The 18,269-nt window shown below is 40.9% G+C and overlaps 1 non-coding gene across 1 annotated transcript; it reads left to right on the top strand.

The window, feature by feature from the left end:
* The first annotated feature begins 15,536 nt into the window (after positions 1-15,536).
* LOC127098738 (small nucleolar RNA R71) lies at positions 15,537-15,643 on the top strand. Its single transcript, XR_007793438.1, has one exon. It is a non-coding gene; the product is annotated as a small nucleolar RNA R71 (small nucleolar RNA).
* Positions 15,644-18,269: the final 2,626 nt, after the last annotated feature.

The raw sequence follows: 18,269 nt of genomic DNA, 5'->3' as shown, positions 1-18,269 counted from the left end.
GGTGGAAATCGGAGTGACATTGAGTTCCTCAGCAGAGTTTCTCGAGCTCCCCAGTAGAGTCCCCGGAGGGGGATATTTTTTATGCATTCATCATTTAGATAAGCATAGCATATTGCATCATTAATTGTGTAGCATTTCCATGATTATGGAGCATTACACTGAAAAAATCCATGCATCAGCATGGCAAGCATAAGCTAGTCCCCAGCCGTGGTTACCATCCGAGAATGGGTTTGGCCGGTCGGTGATGTTATTCTGAGGAGTTTAGCATCATGACGTCGGGTTATATGGGTCGATTTCAGAATTGGTTTCCCCAGCAAGGTTGAGAGGTTGGTGTTTGCCCAACAAGTGACTCCCTAGTTGAGTTGGTTTCTCTGCCGTTCCGAGAATGACGGATCAGTAAGCATCCCCAGCAGCAGTGCTAGTCCCCACAGAGTTGGAAGATCGAATCAGAGATTGTGCGCTCAGTGAAGTGATCATTCGCTTTCCCAGCAAGAGTTTTCCTCCCTTGCATCTGGCAGATTGGATCATATCCCCAGCAGAGGCGGATCATCTTTCAACATCCGTATGGCGCATTTGCAGCGGTTGCTCTTGACAGCAGTCAGAATCAACAATCCCCAGAGAGGTTTATTTCCTCACCCATCCGTGGAAGGAAAGATTGACTCCCCAGAGTAGTCCCCGGCAAGTGTCTGGCCTTGTCTTGACATGTAGATGTCATCCTTACGATACCAGTAGGTGTCGTGTTGATCCCCGTGCGGGTCCACTTCTTTTGGTGTTAGTAGACATCATCTTTCGATGTCCGTAACATCGAGTCTCTTCCCATTCGTCCGTTGGCGTCTGGTCATGGTTTCCTTATTCCCATTCATCCGTTGATGTCTGGTCGTGGTTTCTCTTCCCATTCGTCCGTTGGCGTCTGGTCGTGGTTTCTCTTCCCATTCGTCCGTTGGCGTCTGGTCGTGGTTTCTTTCTCCCATTCATCCGTTGATGTCTGGTCGAGTTCCTTCCCAGTCATCGGTAAATGTCTGGTCGTTCCTTTTTTGGTGTCGGTAAACACCATCTTTCGGTGTCGGTAAACATCGAGTTCCTTCCTAGTCATCGGTAAATATCTGGTCGTCCTTTTGTTGGTGTCGGTAAACGTCATCTTTCGATGTCGGTAAACGTCGAGTTTTTCCCATTCGTCCGTCGACGTCTGGTTGTGAGTTTCACCCTAGTCATCGGTAAATGTCTGGTCGATCCTTTTTTGGTGTCGGTAAACATCATCTTTCGATGTCGGTAAACGTCGAGTTTTTTCCCATTTGTCCGTTGACGTCTGGTTGCGTATCCTTTTTTCCAGTCATCGATAAATGTCTGGTCGTCCTTTCTTTTGGTGTCGGTAAACATCATCTTTCGATGTCGGTAAACGTCGAGTTTTTTCCAATGGTTCGTTGATGTCTGGTTGTGTACCTTTTTTTTCCAGTCATCGGTAAATGTCTGGTCATGTATCTTTTCAAAATCCCCAGTAGAGTCGTCGGTAAACGTCTTGTCTGGTTCCAGTTGAAAACATCTTGTTCCTCCCCAGTCGAAGCCGCCATCGGTAAATGGCCTCGCTTTCCTTGATATCAGTGTATATCAAGTCGACAGTTCCACCAGCCGCCATCGGTAAATGGCTCGCTTTCCTTGATATCAGTGTATATCAAGTCGACTGTTCCACCAGCCGCCATCGGTAAATGGCTCGCTTTCCTTGATATCAGTGTATATCAAGTCGACTGTTCCACCAGCCGCCATCGGTAAATGGCTCGCTTTCCTTGGTATCAGTGTATATCAAGTCGACTGTTCCACCAGCCGCCATCGGTAAATGGCCTCGCTTTCCTTGATATCAGTGTATATCAAGTCGACTGTTCCACCATCCGCCATCGGTAAATGGCCCCGCTTTCCTTGATATCAGTGTATATCAAGTCGACTGTTTATTTGATCATCCCCCGCAGAGTGCAAATTCTACGATTCTTTGGTATTCAGTCCCTGTTTACCTTGAAAGTCTGACAGCCATTGCTCTCATCCGTTCAGGTTCCCAGTTGATTGAATAGGGGCAGCTGTAGCACCTCAAATTTGCACCCCCCATTCATGCATACATTTCATTTTTTTTAGGTTATTAACATTACATCTTGCATTGCATCATTGCATTCAACATTGGTATCAAGAGATTCATTAGTGCAAAAGGAGCAAGTTTTTTCCTTGAGATGAAAGCCACATGGTTGTTCTAAAGAGCTTATATGAATCAAGGTTCATTTTGAAGCTATTGTACCAAGTGCTAGAGGCTCAAAAGTCATCAGTGCATTGCCAAGTCATCTGAGGCCCATAAAAGTCAACTGAAAGTCAACTGAGGGCTAGGAGGTGGAGAAATGGTTTGAGACACTTCATTCATGGCCAAAAGAGGTTTATTCATCATGTCAAACATCTACCGTGAAGATTTTGAAGCCAGATCAAAAGTTTTCCAAAATGGAAAGTGACCTGTAATTTCAAGTTTCCAAAAATGGCAAGTTTTTAGACCACTTTCAACTTGACTTTCCAACATCAAAGAAGCTTCAAATGAAATTTTGTCCATCATGAAAGTTGAAGATCTTTCTCTCCCATTTCCAAAAAGTCCAAGATCATGAGCATCTGATGAATGGTTAAGGGTTTATGATCAAATCATTGCAAAGTGTGCATGGAACTTCAAAGTGCCATAACTTTTGATCCAAAGCTCCAATTTGAGTGCCTCTTTTTGCATTATGCTCCTTATGATTCCTAATTTCCAAATCTATCATTGCATTGCATGGAAAAATCTCATATGATCATTGGTGCATACATGTGATTTTTGGAGGGAAAATGAAGAATTTAAAATTGGTGCATCACATGAGCCTTTTGATCATTCCATTGTGTTCATAAGTTGATTTTAAGTGTAATTGAATGGTAATGTGGTACTGTTCACGTTCATGTTGCATGCATAGGGTGAATTGTCCAATTTTGCCATGCACCTCATTTTGCATTAAAATTTCATTAGCCAAGCCTAAGTATCATTAGCAAAGTAATTAGGAGGTTGTATATAATGCTAATCATAACAGAATTCTCATTCTAACACATTCTAGATCTAGATTCAAGTTTTCCCTCCAAAATTTCTCTCAATCATAATTAAAAAATTCTCCACATAACATATGAATTTTATTGCATATTCTTGTTCCTTGATCATCATTTGGTAGGATTCAAGCATTGATTTGAAGAAATTGGTGAAGAATCAAGCAAATCCATACATGAAGATGAACATGGAATTTGAAGATTAAGCTAGATCCAAGCCATTCCAAGAGTTGATTCGTGCTTCAGACTTCATAACAAGGTTGATAGAGCTGATTTGGACATTGCTAGGCCTTTGAATCCACTGTTGTCATTGATTGTTCTTCAAGAGGTCAGAAATTCGCATCTCTTAATTCTTTGTTTCATTGCCATAATCTTGTAGTGCGTGTTCTCCTGATCATTCTGATATAAAGATCTTGAAAAATGGTGCAATATTCATGGAGATATGGTGATTTAAAGTTTTGATGCATGAACATGTTTTCAATCGATTTGCATTTTTCATGGAGAATTAGGATTAAATAATGGTAGATTTGTGTTCCTGGTTTCAAGACGAGTCCAGCCATATGTATTTTGCCTAGTTCTGGAAAAAAACTCATTGAGGTTACTATAGCAACCACTGTCTCAAGGTAGGAGACGGTGGAAACCACCGTGCGTGAATAGTAACGCCACCGTCTGAAAACCCTAGGACTCATGAGCCAAAACGGCGTCGTTTTGTATAGCGAGCATTACCACCATTCGATTCCCAGCGTGCGCATCTTTAAATCCATTTTATTTTCCAAAACCAAAACGCGGTTGTTTTGGAGTGCACACGGTTCGAACCATGGTTGTAGCATTTTTCTCATTTCATTTCAATATCATTTCCAATTATTTCACATTTTTATTTCATTTTATTCATGTACTTCAAAAAAATCATAATAAATTGAAAACAAGTCCAAATTGAATGCAATTTTTTTTCTACATGTTCATCTTGATGTCTAGTATTTTATAATGTCCATTTCCTGATTTTATCATTTCTGGATTTTGAATGGTGAATTGTTCTTTGGACATATATGCAAATGTGACATGCTTCATTCATTCTATTGTGAAATGCTCATACATTGGCCAATTGATTTGAAATTTGGTGTGCTGATTCCCAACATGTTGCATGATTTTTGAGGCTTGGTTGTGCATTTTTAGCATTTTTCATTTCTGTTTTAGGCACATGAACTTTAGGTGTGACAATGTGTGTCACACAATTTGATGTTGATCTTGTGCATTTTCATTTCTAGGTCAAATGAGCTCTGTTGATTCTAATTTTTGGCATGATGATTGTGTTTGACATGTTATGTGCAAATAAAATTTTTCATGATTGTTTGATTCATTTCTGTTTTAATATGGAATTGTTATTCTTGATGTCCAATTGTGAGCTTTGTAATTGCCTTTGCCATATCTTGCTCATGAGATGACTTTGCCATTTAATTTAGGGTTGGTCCTTTTTAGGACATGTTCTTACTTGAATAAATATGCTTCATGTTGAATATTGGTTGTTGTTTTGACTTTTTACTTTGCCTTTGACCCTAGCCTTGGTGCTAGTGGTTTGTACTCATCTTTTGAGTTTTGCATTTCAGGTTCAAGCTTCTAGTCTTGATGGTTGATGTTGATCTCATGAATTGAGATGCAAAATTCTTTGTCCACTAACCTTTCTTGTGTTGTAGGTTCCTTGGTGATGAACTCACTTGAGTTGTTGACTTGCATTGTGTATATTGGTTGTATCACTGTTGACTGTCTGTTTGGTTTGTCTGAATGTGAATATTGACTTGTTTGATTTTCTTACAGGTACTTTAGTAGCTTTAACTCATTGCTTGAGTTGCTTTGCTTTGCTTGTGGTTGGCATACCACCTAGGTAATCATCCTCTAACTCCATGTAGTCTAGAAGCCCTATCGTTTCTGTTTGGCAGGCATTTGGCTGAAGTCCTCCTTAAGAGGCAATGTCTGTGATTGTTTATATTTGTGCCATGTACTTCAAGTCCTCCTAAGTGAAGAGGCAATTGGCAGATAGAAGGGATGTGCAATCCATCCCCTGCTATTCAGTTGAGTCTTTCATCTTGCTCGCACTACATGCTGATGCATTTTGAATAAACACCCAAAATCTTGTATATAGAGTTAGTCATGTGGAATAGAGTTCCTCATTCTGGACTCCCACACCTTATTTGATTCAAGTTCACCCCGGCCAGGGTTAAGAGCTATGAGGTCTAATCCTCATTTCCCATTTCATCTGCTCACCCTAACTCTCAATGTTAGAGGTTAAGAGCCTGAACACCCATAACAGTATTGGCTTGTCTGTCGAGGTTGATATGACCCCTCGACTAAAGCCTAGCCTTGTATGAGCCGCTTGTTTGCATATAGCGTGTGTTATTGGTTGCTTGTTTACTTAGTATATCTGTTTGCTTGAGGAGTCAGATGTAAGACCAGCGATTGGCTATCTGTTTCCTGTTTTGTTTCGTGGAGTTAGATGTAAGACCAGCGATTGGCTTTCTGTTTCCCATCTGTTTTTGGAGTTGGATGTAAGCCCAGCGATTGGCATTCCATTTCCCGTTGTTGCTCTCTCTTGAGACTTTCTTGTTGTATCCCCATAGGATTGCTAGACTTCGCATAGTCTCTCGTTTGCATGTCAATTAAGGTAGCACAGTTCCTTCGTCTAGGACTTCCTTTCTTGCGTGAGCTTTCCTAAAACACAAACAAACTTGATCCCCTCTTAAGGACACGTTGACTCCTTCTACTACAGGTGAGTAAGTCTCCAAAGGTCGAGCATCCGGTAGATTGTGTAGTGACGTCATCCACATAAAAAACACCAAAACAAATAGAAATAGTTTAGCCGAACTACGACAACTCTGATTCTCATGTTCAGATGAGATACGTAGGCACGAGATGCGATGTCTTGTCGAGTTTGACTGATGACTAACATTTAATTCTTTTCTCTCGCCCTCGTTGCGATTGAGACCTTCCCTTTCTCTTGCCCTAGTTGCAATCGAGACCCTTCTGTTTTGCGTGTGTGTGTGGAGTCTGATGTAAGCCCAGCGATTGGCATTCGGTTTCCCGGTTGTGTTTGTTTGTTTGGAGTCTGATGTAAGCCCAGCGATTGGCATTCGGTTTCCCGGTTGTGTTTGTTTGTTTGGAGTCTGATGTAAGCCCAGCGATTGGCCTTCGGTTTCCTGTTTCGTTTGTGTGTGTGTTCGGAGTCTGATGTAAGACCAGCGATTGGCCTTCGATTTCCTGTGTTCTTTTGTGGAGTTGGATGTAAGACCAGCGATTGGCATTCCGTTTCCAGTTGTGTGTTTGCTTTGACGTCTCAGCGTCTTCGTTTAGCGATCTGTTTGGCGTGCGTTAGCCGAGCTACGAGTGCTCTGATTCTTCCTCTGGTTAGAGAAGATACGTATGCATAGGATGCGATGTCCTAGCGAGCACGTTCCCCATATCCCTTCTCCCGTCTTCTTCCATCTGTGTTTTATTCCAGTGTGTGCATTCTTTGAGCAGTTATTTAGCAACCTCTTTCTATTCTTTTGAGCGTGGATCCCGTCGAGTACGATGGACGTGAGGGGGTGCTAATACCTTCCCCTTGCGTAACCGACTCCCGATCCTTGCAATCTCTGGTCGTTAGACCATTTCCTTTCCAGGTTTACTTCGAGCGTTTCCTTTCCCTCCTTTGGGATAAATAACGCACGGTGGCGGCTCTGTGTCTTTTTCCCGCCGGTTGTTTTTCGCGTATGCGACAATGGGGTTTCGGGAATGATTCCTATATTTACGAAGCTTATGGTGCTAAAACAGATACTGATGTTTCGCAAAGTTCTCCCAAGTCACCGCATCCTTACTCAAAACATGTCCTTAAAACCTGAAAACTTTCGGAATAACACTATTTTCATTTGCAAAAAAATTTTGGTGGGGCTAAAGGTATGGGGAGGTAGGATTGTACTAAAGATCTACTATATTTGGTGACTCGTCAGACTCATGCATTATACCAAAAAACAAAATAAACAACTAAAAGGAAATAAACTATCTAAAAACAGCAAAGAAAAAGCGATAAACGAGAAAAGCAATAAAGAAAAAACGATAGAGTCTCCTCCCACACTTAAATCGAACATTGTCCCTAATGTTTCGAAATAAGATAAGGAAGAGTTACCTGGCAACCTATTGCTGACCACTAGTGCCCTCGCCATCCTGAGGTGGACGACGGGATCGGGTACGACGACGATCTCTCTGAACCATCCTTGCCATCAGGGCATCCTGAGCGGTCCTCACCTCTCGAAGGTGACCTAGAATGGTACCTTGAGTGTTTCTATGAGAGCAATGTGTTGCTGGTGGTGTTGTTGCTGACGGGCTTGTGTATTGGTAACCGTAAGCAGAGACTGTAGAACAGTGTCATAGGACCTGTCTGACCTCCGTTGCGATTCTTGCATGAAGTTCTTATTATCCGTCATTTGTTGCTGGAGGGTAGAGAGTAGGTCGTCACGTCTTTGCTCTCTAGCCAGGTGGTCACGCCACATCTCCTCTGTAATATAGAAGCCATGAGTGGTACCTGCAGAAGAAGAAGATTGTGCGGTGTGTGGTGGTGAAGGATGATGGGGGGACACATGTGGTACGGGAGATCTCTCTCTCCGATCATATTCATCATCAGTGTCATGTCCCGCCTCATCAGGAATGTTAGGAGGAAGAGGACCTAAAACAGGTGGAGCGTCTAAATCGTAGGTCCAATTCCTTTCATCTCGTACATCTGTACGTCTAGTGCACGGTAAAACAACAGACGGAATGGCTACACCATGAACCATAAGCATATAGCCTCCTTCTCTCCTCGAGCGGCACAATTTCATGTCTCTCAGAAATTTTAGGTTAATTGTGCGAGGAGGTAAGGGGTTTAGGGTAGCCATCTCATCGTTCAGGTTAAGCGCCCGAGCAATAGATGTAATCAATCCACCAAAAGAAATCGGTCCCGCTTTATTCACAGTTAAAATCATATGAGCAAGCATGAACGGGACCGAATTAATACGTCTATTTGTGAGGCTTCCTTGTAAAAATAGAAGCTCTCTAGCATTAACCTTATTTGGATTCTCCCGGCCAAAAATAGTGCATGCCAACAGATATCTAAAAACTCCGATGGTCGGGTTATGGATAGTTGAGGCAAGAACTCCTTCAAAAGAGTTTATGGAAGTGTTTGATAAACGCTCCCAGAAGGAAAATACCTCAACAGACCATTCGGAATCCAAAGGGGCCTCACAAATAGCACCTTCCCCATGAGGGATCCCTAACAAGCTGGCTAGTTCGTCGGTACTGAATTGGTATTCAACAGCAAACATTCTAAATTTGACAGTACCAACTGTGCTAGCAGTGTTAGGGTTGACAATATAAATTAAGGAACTAAAAAATTCAATTGTCAACCGCTCATAGGTAGGTTCTTTATTGGAAAAGAAATTATGCAAACCTAAATTATCTAATAAATGAAATATGCTATGATAGATACCTAAAGTGTAGAGACAGTCTTCGTCAACATACCTTGTCGGGAGGATTTCCCGATTTTGCAACTGTTCAATAATTTGTCTTTGTCGATCCCCCGGTTTTCCTCCTCGAAGAATGAATCCGTTAAACTCCATTTGAATGCTCTTGAAAAGTGATGAAGAAGATGAAGTGGTTTGTGAAAAAGGTTGGATTTTTATAAAATCCTACGGATGAAATCGAAAATGGAAAGTGGAATAATGATTTGTGTGATGTGGTGGTTAGAAAAGTATGAGCTTTTTGTGGGTTCAAGGATGTTTTTCCAAGGTGAAAAAAATGGGTTTGGGAGGTTGTAAGTTGCAAAAAATGGTGAAGAAAGGGGTTCTGCCCCGACCATTTACAGACGCTGTGGCGGGCGCCACAGGTCCTATGGCGGGCTTCTCTTGTCTTTTGGCTTTGAGGGGTCTGGATAGCATTTGTCTTGTGATTCTCCTAGTATCTTTGACTTGCATAATTTTTATAAAAGTAAAAACAAAAATAAAAAAGTGAAACTGAAACAAAAACAAAAACAAAAATTAAATATAAAATAAATAAATAACTGAAAAATTAAAATGCAACTAAAATAAATATAAAACATATATAGATAAAAAAATAGAAATACTAATGTATAAATGTAGTTTATCTAATATTCCAAATGCGATAATATAAGATGAGTTATGTAAATACGAGAAATGTAAAAAATGAGATAAAATAAGATTAAATGGTGAGATCATGTAGTGGAGATGTCATCTTCCTGAGAGGAACCATGGAGCATGGCTATTTCTTGCTTGAGTTCTGCGATCTCCTGATATAGACAGTCGGCTTCAGTAGCATGGTTGAGATCAGACACTCCCATCTGTAAAATAAGGTCAGTCACCTCCTGTCTAAGCGCTACGATCTCTCTACGACACTCGGCAATCTGAGTGCGGATGTCGGGTGTCTGCAATGAAAGATTATTAGAGAAAACAGTGATTCTGGGAGATGGCGGTGTAGGTGTGTATTCAGCAATGGGTGGCGATCTCGGCTCCTCAACGGTATCTCCCTGGCCCTCTAGAGCATAACTCCAATTCGCTGGATCATGCACACTGGTCATCATAGGGTCTGGCAGTGTGAAGTAATGGATGGCCTCGCTGTCGACTAGCAATCGGAACTGACATGGGTGGAAAGAGGCTCTCCTCATCAATCCTCTGGTCAAACAGAAGTCGATGTCCATGGTTGTGTACCCACAGTAGGTCCGAAGATGCAACAACTTGCGAGACAAACCCAAAGCGACAGCAATCTGCGTGATGATTTCGCCAACATGGATGACTCCTTCGGTAGATCTAGAGATACCGCTGAGACTGTATAACAAGAAATTCCCACATGCTACTGGGCGAGACTGGGATGCACAAAATAGTAGGAAGATCTCCTCTTCACTCAGTAGTGTCTCTGCATCCGGCCTTCCCAAGAAGGAATGTGCTAATATCATTTGAAAGTATCTGAAGGCGGGGTTATGTATGACATGAGACAGCTGCATAGATGGATCCTGGCTTCCGCCACCTGATATGTCACTCCAAAACTTCTCAACCTCCTTACCCAGGAAATATCCCATAGGTGTCTCCGGGATAGCATCAGGAGTAGTCTAGAAACCCAATAAGTCGCCGAACTCTTTCTGGATGAAGGAGTACTCAACCTCGAAAAGCCTGAAAGCAGCATACCCATCTGGTCCAGAGTATGGGTCATAGTCGAATGAACTCAGGAACTCCAAAGTCAGGTTCCTATATGTGTTACTCAAATCATCAGCAAACTCGTCCCAGTGAAGCTGGTGGCCAAGGAATCGGATACTAGGCTCGATACCCGGTGCCTCCATACAGTGCTGGTCAAGATAACGTGTGGGTGCCATAGGGAGCTGATACAAAATGATGTAACGCTCCCTTTGAGCATTATCTCTATAGGCCACATGCATGTCATCAAAATCCTGCATCCTGGTAAAAGTTAAGAAAGTGATCCTGAAAATACAAACCATTCAAATCTTAGTCTTAATGCAAAATAAAATTAAATAAAAATAAAATTAAATAAATGCGAAAAAGTAAAATGAAAGAAAAACCATGGGTTGCCTCCCACGCAGCGTTTGTTTAACGTCATTAGCTTGACGATTAGAATTTATACACCTGTAGTAGTAGGGATTGGTGGATCAATCAGGGTGTGGCTCGAGTAGTATGCTGGAATGTCTCCTCCTTCGTAGAGCTTCAGTCTTTGTCCATTTACAATGAATGGACTACAGGTATCGTTCTTGATTTCTACGGCTCCGGATCTCAGAATCTTGGATACTTCGAAAGGACCAATCCATCTTGAACGTAGCTTTCCAGGGAAGAGTCGTAACCTAGTGTTCAAAAGGAGAACAGAATCGCCTATATTGAAGTTTTTCTTTACTATTCTTTTGTCGTGATAGGCTTTTGTCCTCTCTTTATATATTTTTGCATTCTCGTAGGCAGATTGCCTAAGCTCTTCTAATTTATGAATGTCTAGGGTACGCTTTTCTCCAGCGGCTAGGTAGTCTAAATTCAAAGTTTTAATGGCCCAATAGGCCTTATGCTCTAATTCGAATGGTAAGTGACATGATTTTCCATAAACTAGTTGATAAGGAGTAGTTCCTATAGGGGTTTTGAAAGCGGTTCTATAGGCCCATAATGCTTCTTGAAGCTTCTGAGACCAGTCTCTCCTAGAAATAGAAACAATTTTCTCTAGGATTTGTTTTATCTCCCTATTAGATACTTCTACTTGGCCAATAGTATGTGGGTGGTACGGTGTTGCTACTCTATGCCTAACTCCATATTTTCTTAAAAGTTTGTCAAATATTCTCGATATAAAGTGTGATCCTCCATCGCTTATGACTAAACGTGGTGTTCCAAATCTAGGGAATATATAGTTTTTAAATAGTTTGATTACTACCCTAGTGTCGTTGGTGGGTGCGGCTATAGCTTCAATCCACTTAGACACATAGTCTACAGCTACTAAGATGTACCTATTTCCTAAGGATGGTGGAAAAGGTCCCATGAAATCTATACCCCATACGTCAAAGAGTTCTACTTCCTGAATGTTTCTTAAAATCATTTCATCACGTCTTGAAATGTTTCCAGTGCGTTGGCATCTATCACATTTGACAATGCAAGCATAGACATCACGCCACATGGTAGGCCAGAATAGGCCAGCTTGAAGAATCTTGGTGTATGTCTTAGAGGTGCTCGCATGTCCACCATAGGGTGCAGAATGACAATGCTCGATAATATTATTTACCTCTTCTTCTGGAACGCAACGGCGCAAAATGCCATCTTTACCCCTTTCGAAAAGGAGCGGTTCATCCCAATAGAAGTTTCTCACATCGTGGAAGAATTTCTTCTTGCGGTGGTAGTCAAGATCAGGGGGTACTATATCAGCAGCTAGGTAATTAACGAAATCTGCATACCAGGGTACGTTACTTATTGCTAAGGAATTTTGGGAGTGCTCAAAAGGATCTAGGTTATTATCTTCAATGGTTTCTACTCTAGCGATCAGTCTATCATAGGCGAAATCATCGTTTATGGGTACTAGTTCAGGCTTTAGATGTTCTAGCCTAGAAAGGTGATCGGCTACTACATTTTCAGTGCCTTTTTTATCCCTTATGTCTAAATCAAACTCTTGTAGTAATAGAATCCATCGGAGTAACCTGGGCTTGGCATCTTTTTTACTTAATAGGTAACGAATGGCAGCATGGTCGGTGTAAACAATAATTTTTTCTCCTACTAGATAAGATCTAAATTTGTCTATAGCGAAAACTACAACGAGTAATTCTTTTTCAGTTGTTGCGTAGTTAAGTTGGGCAGCATCTAGGGTTCTACTGGCATAATAAATGGCATGTAATTTTTTATCTTTCCTTTGTCCTAGAACGGCTCCAACTGCATAATCACTAGCATCGCACATTATCTCAAAAGGTTCTGACCAATCAGGTGGTCTCATAATGGGTGCAGATACTAATGCTTGTTTTAAAAGATTAAATGCGTTATTACATTTTTCATCGAAAATGAATTCAGTATCTTTCATTAAAAGTCCAGTTAAAGGTTTGGTTATTTTGGAGAAGTCCTTAATAAAACGCCGGTAGAATCCAGCGTGTCCAAGAAAGCTTCGGACTTCTCTGATGGTTTTTGGTGGTTTTAGGTTTTCTATAACTTCTATTTTAGCTTTATCTACCTTTATACCTTTTTCGGAAACTATATGTCCTAAAACTATTCCTTTGGTTACCATGAAATGACATTTTTCCCAGTTTAGCACGAGGTTCACCTCCACGCATCTCTCCAGGATTTTCTCAAGGTTAGCAAGACAATTGTGGAAATCAAATCCGCAAACCGAGAAATCATCCATAAACACTTCCATGATACCATCTAGGTAATCTACAAAGATTGACATCATGCAGCGTTGGAAAGTAGCTGGGGCATTACAGAGGCCGAACGACATCCGTCTGTAGGCAAAAGTTCCATAAGGGCATGTAAAGGTAGTTTTTTCTTGATCTTCGGGGTGGATAGGTATTTGGAAGAATCCAGAGTATCCATCTAGATAGCAGAAGTAAGAGTGTCTGGCTAGACGCTCTAGCATTTGGTCTATAAATGGTAAAGGGAAATGATCCTTCCTAGTTGCTTTATTTAATTTTCTATAATCTATACACATCCGCCATCCTCCTTCTAAACGTTTTGCTACATGTTCGCCTTTATCGTTTTGCACGACTGTGATGCCTCCCTTTTTAGGTACTACATGCACAGGGCTCACCCACTTACTATCCGAAATCTGGTAGATTATACCTGCCTCAAGTAACTTAAGAACTTCCTTTTTAACAACATCACTCATTATAGGGTTTATTCTTCTCTGATGTTCCCTAGAGGGTTTTGAATCTTCTTCGAGCGAAATCCGATGCATGCATATGGATGGGCTTATACCTTTCAGGTCAGATATATTATATCCTAAGGCTGAGGGATATCTTCGTAAAACGTCTAAAAGTTGGTTCGTCTCCTCTTGGCTCAAGGTAGCACTAACTATAACTGGACAATTCATCTTTTCATCGAGGAACTCGTATCTCAGGTTCTTAGGCAGTTCCTTAAGTTCTAAGGTTGGTTTCTTAGGGCATGGCATAGGATCTGGGGTAAGGGATAAACATTCGTAAAGGTTATCATCGATGCAGGGTTTCTTAAAGTCATCATCTTCCCTTATGAGAGTTGATGGTAACTTAATTGTTTTTATAATTTCTTTTTGTTCTAATTCTCTAACACATTCATCAATGATATCTAAGGCATAACACGAATCTCCCATCACAGGTGCCATAAGAAATTTCGAAAGTATAAATTCTATTTTCTCGTCACCTACCTCAAATGTCAACTTTCCTTTCTTGACATCTATGATGGCTCCTGCAGTCGATAAGAATGGTCTACCTAGAAGGATTGGTATATCATTGTCCTCTTTGATGTCCATGACAACAAAATCAGTAGGGATAAATAACTGACCTATCCTAACAAGAACATCTTCTAAAATGCCTATCGAATATTTAACAGATCTATCGGCTAACTGAAGGGACATCTTAGTGGGTTGTAATTCTCCTAAGTTTAACCTCTCACAAACCGCTAAAGGCATTAAGCTTACACTAGCTCCTAAGTCTAGAAAAGCTTTTTCGATGACATGATTACCCAAAAGGCAAGGAATGGAGAAATTTCCAGGATCTTTATCTTTCTTTGCTAATTTGTCCTCGGAAATAGCATTACATTCCAAAGGCTTCGGATCGTCAAGTCTACGTTTGTTGGTAAGGATGTCTTTGAGAAACTTTGCATAAGAAGGTATTTGGGTGATGGATTCTGTGAAAGGGATTTCTACATGAAGTTTTTCTATAACTTTAATAAATTTTTGATATTGTTTATTGATCTGGTTTTGTTTGAGTCTTTGCGGATATGGTATAGGTGGTTTATATGGCGGGGGTGGTACGTAAGTTTTATCTTTAGGTTCTTCTCCTTTTTCTCGACCTTCCTGGTTTTTCAGATTCCTCTGGTTCCTTTACTTCGTCCGTGAGTTTGGTACATTCCTTAGAAGTTTCAGGTTCACTCAATCTAGGGTTTGGTGGCTCATCATAAGCGTTCCCACTTCGTAGGGTAATGGCATTGGCTTGTCCTCTCGGATTTTGTTGAGGTTGTCCAGGGAACTGTCCTCCAGGTGTAGTCTGAGGGGCTTGGTTTAAAGCTACCTGAGAGATCTGGGTTTCAAGCATCTTGGTATGAGTAACTATTTGGTCAACCTTGGTTCCTAACTGAGTAATCAATTCGTTAACATGAATGTTTTGGTTCATGAACTCCTTGTTTTGTTGGGTTTGAGCGGTGATAAAATTTTCCATAATTTTCTCAAGGCTCGGCTTTGGTGGCACAGGTTGCATAGGTTGATTTGATCTAGGGGCTTGATAACTAGGTCTCGGAGGTGCATTGTTTTAGATAGGGTTATTGTTTTTATAGGAGAAGTTCGGGTGATTCCTCCATCCAGGGTTATAGGTATTCGAGTATGGGTTCCCTTGGGTGTAGTTCACTTGCTCAGAGTGGGTTTCGTTTAATAGACTGCATTCTGCAGATTGGTGTCCTTTGGTTCCGCATATCTCACAATCCGACGAAACTGCGGCTATAGTATTCGGGTTTATGCACATATGCTCGACTTTGAGGGCTAATGCGTCCATTTTAGCTTGCATCATGTCTATAGAGCTTAGTTCATGCACTCCTCCTTGGGCTTCCTTCTTCTCTACTGTCGCTCGTTCGACTCCCCATGATTGATGGTTTTGAGCCATATCTTCGATGAGGGCACTAGCTTCAGGATAAGGTTTGTTCATCAGAGCACCGCCTGCGGCAGCGTCGATGGTCATCTTTGTGTTGTAATGAAGTCCATTATAGAAGGTTTGAATGATTAACCAATTTTCTAAGCCATGATGTGGGCATGCTCGTAACAACTCTTTATATCTCTCCCAAGCTTCGAACAATGATTCTCCTTGGTTTTGGGTAAATCTAGTTATATGGTTTCGAAGAACGGCGGTCTTACTCGGGGGAAAATATCTAGCAAGAAAAACTCTTCTAAGGTTATCCCAAGTCGTAATGGAATTGGGTGGAAGGGAATCTAACCATGATAGGGCTTTATCTCTGAGGGAAAAAGGAAATAATCTTAAACGTATTGCCTCAGGAGAAGCTCCATTGGTTTTAAAAGCGTCTGCTAATTGAAGAAATATTTTTAAATGTTGGTTTGGGTTCTCAGTAGCGAGACCCGCGAATTATCTTTGTTGCACTAGTTGCAACAGGGATGATTTAAGTTCAAAATTATTAGCTGGGATGGTTGGGTTTACTATACTAGAACTAGGTTCTTCATTTGATGGTTGAGCGAAGTCCTTAAGAGGTCTTTGGTTTTGATCTTCGGCCATAGCTCTCTTAATTCTATGAAAGCATAAACGTGCGCGAGCGTAACTTTCAGGTTCCGCCAGAGGGTATACTAAGCTTAAACTTCCGGTGCTGCGAGTTCTTCGCATTGACCGGCGGGAAATAGCCTAAGTCTAAATGATATAACAACAGGAAAATGAAATTTGACGAAATTGGTCCCCGGCAACGGCGCCAAAAACTTGATGCGGTGTTTTCGCAAGTATACGAACGCGTCAGAGTAATATAAAAGATTGTCGAATCCACAGAGACCAAGTGTCAATCTATCGTTATCTATTGTTATGGTGTTTATCAAAGGCAATCAAAATAGGTGTTTCTGGAGTGTGCAATGAAAAGTAAAGTTTGAAATAAAGATTAATTAATAAAGACAGGGTCGAATGTAATTCACGTAATTAATTGATAATCCAAGTACTTGCTAGTAGAGCTACTTACGGGCAATGTTTCCTACTTTGAAAAGAACTAATTTAACAGGAACTGTCGCTTTCGCGTATTCAGAACCGAGTTGTACTCCCTAATCAAACCCTCTTATTGTCACTTATAAAAAGGCGCGCATTGCGTTAGAGTAGTAAACCTATTTTTAAGAAATATAGTATCTTGACTAAGTTGAAAAGTATTATAACCTGGATTTCTTAACCAAAAGAGGTTCTCACGAACCAGACTCTAAACTTATAAACGCGTCCGAAAATAGTTTTAAAATCTCTTTTCTTCTTAATGTTAAAATCTCCTGATGAACTAAACAAAGCGCTTTCGCTGTTTTTGAAATAGTTAAAAACAATTTAGTTTAAAAAGACGTTGGACGGCTTTCGATCTTACCCAACGGAATTGAAGTGCGGGAAAACTTAAGTTGAAAGTTAAAATAGCCCTTAAGTGTTTCTACGAACAGTTGTACGGATTACTGGTTCAATTACGATCCTTACATTCTAACCTTATAAATTTAGCTAGACATGGTAAAGTAAAAGTGCATTAAAATAAATAAAAGTAGTGTGAGTGCAGGAAATAAATAATTTAAAGCGAGTGCGGGAAAATAAATAAAGTAAAGCGAGTGCGAGGAAATAAATAAAAGTAAAGCAAGTGCGGGAAAATAAATAAAGTAAAGACAAGTGCGGGAAAATAAATAAAGTAAAGACAAGTGCGAGAAAATAAATAAAGTAAAGACAAGTGCGGGAAAATAAATAAAGTAAAGACAAGTAATAAAAACCTGCTCCAATCGGAGGGTTGAATAAATTGCAATGCGGAAATGAAAATGGCGGCAGGATGAACTTCCTTCCAAAGTGCTCCAAACTCGATTACAGACTCTATCACAGACTCGATTACACAATTGTGGTAACACTCCAATGCGAAGCGATTACCACTTTATAAAACTGAATATATGCCTAAGTGAAACAAAGTTGCTTCTGAGTTTGCCTCTGCTCTAAGTTTGGATGATTGTAAAAGTGAATTCGAGTTTCTATTTATAAGCAAGTAAAAAGATGGAAATGACTTGGATGCCCTTCAACTTGAAAATGGAGGGAAACTGTTTTCCTCTTGTGGCGCCCGCCACAAGGCCATAGCGCCCGCCACAAGGCCAAAGTGAGGCGCCTTAGTGGATGTAGTGGAGAACGTGAGAGTTGAGGGAAGTTGAGCTTGGACACGTTATGGCTTGGTCTGTGGCGCCCGCCATTGGGTAGTCCATCAGAACAAAATGCTGAATTTTAGGGTTTTTGGCTCTTTTTCGCTCCTTTTCTCGATCGGGGCTCCGATTAAAGTAAAAACCTGAAAACAAAGAAAAACATAGTAATAACACAACAAAATGATAATAAAACAACTAGAATGCATGTGAAATCGGAGTCGAAAATACGGTAAATTTCAGTGTGATCATCAACCCCATGAATTTGTTTATATCCTTTTGCAACCAGTCTTGCCTTATAGGTATGTACCTTACCATCCATGTCAGTCTTCTTTTTGAAGACCCACTTGCATCCTATAGGGTTAACTCCTACAGGAGGCTCTACCAAGGTCCAAACCTGGTTTGTGTACATGGAATCCATTTTAGATTTCATGGCTTCTAGCCACTTCTCAGACTCGGGACCAGTTATGGCCTCTTGGTAGGTCACATGCTCATCTTGATCCATGAGTAACACATCACCTTGATCAGTTATGAGATATCCATATCTCTCAGGTAGGTGAAGTATCCTGCCTGACCTACGCTGGTCTTGTTCTACTTGAGCAGGTTGCTCTTCCACAACTACT

The sequence above is a fragment of the Lathyrus oleraceus genome, chromosome 6 (assembly GCF_024323335.1).
Source record: "Lathyrus oleraceus cultivar Zhongwan6 chromosome 6, CAAS_Psat_ZW6_1.0, whole genome shotgun sequence".
Lineage (NCBI taxonomy): Eukaryota > Viridiplantae > Streptophyta > Magnoliopsida > Fabales > Fabaceae > Lathyrus > Lathyrus oleraceus.
The sequence above is the reverse complement of the archived record's forward strand: the minus strand, read 5'-3'. Positions and strand labels throughout refer to the sequence as shown.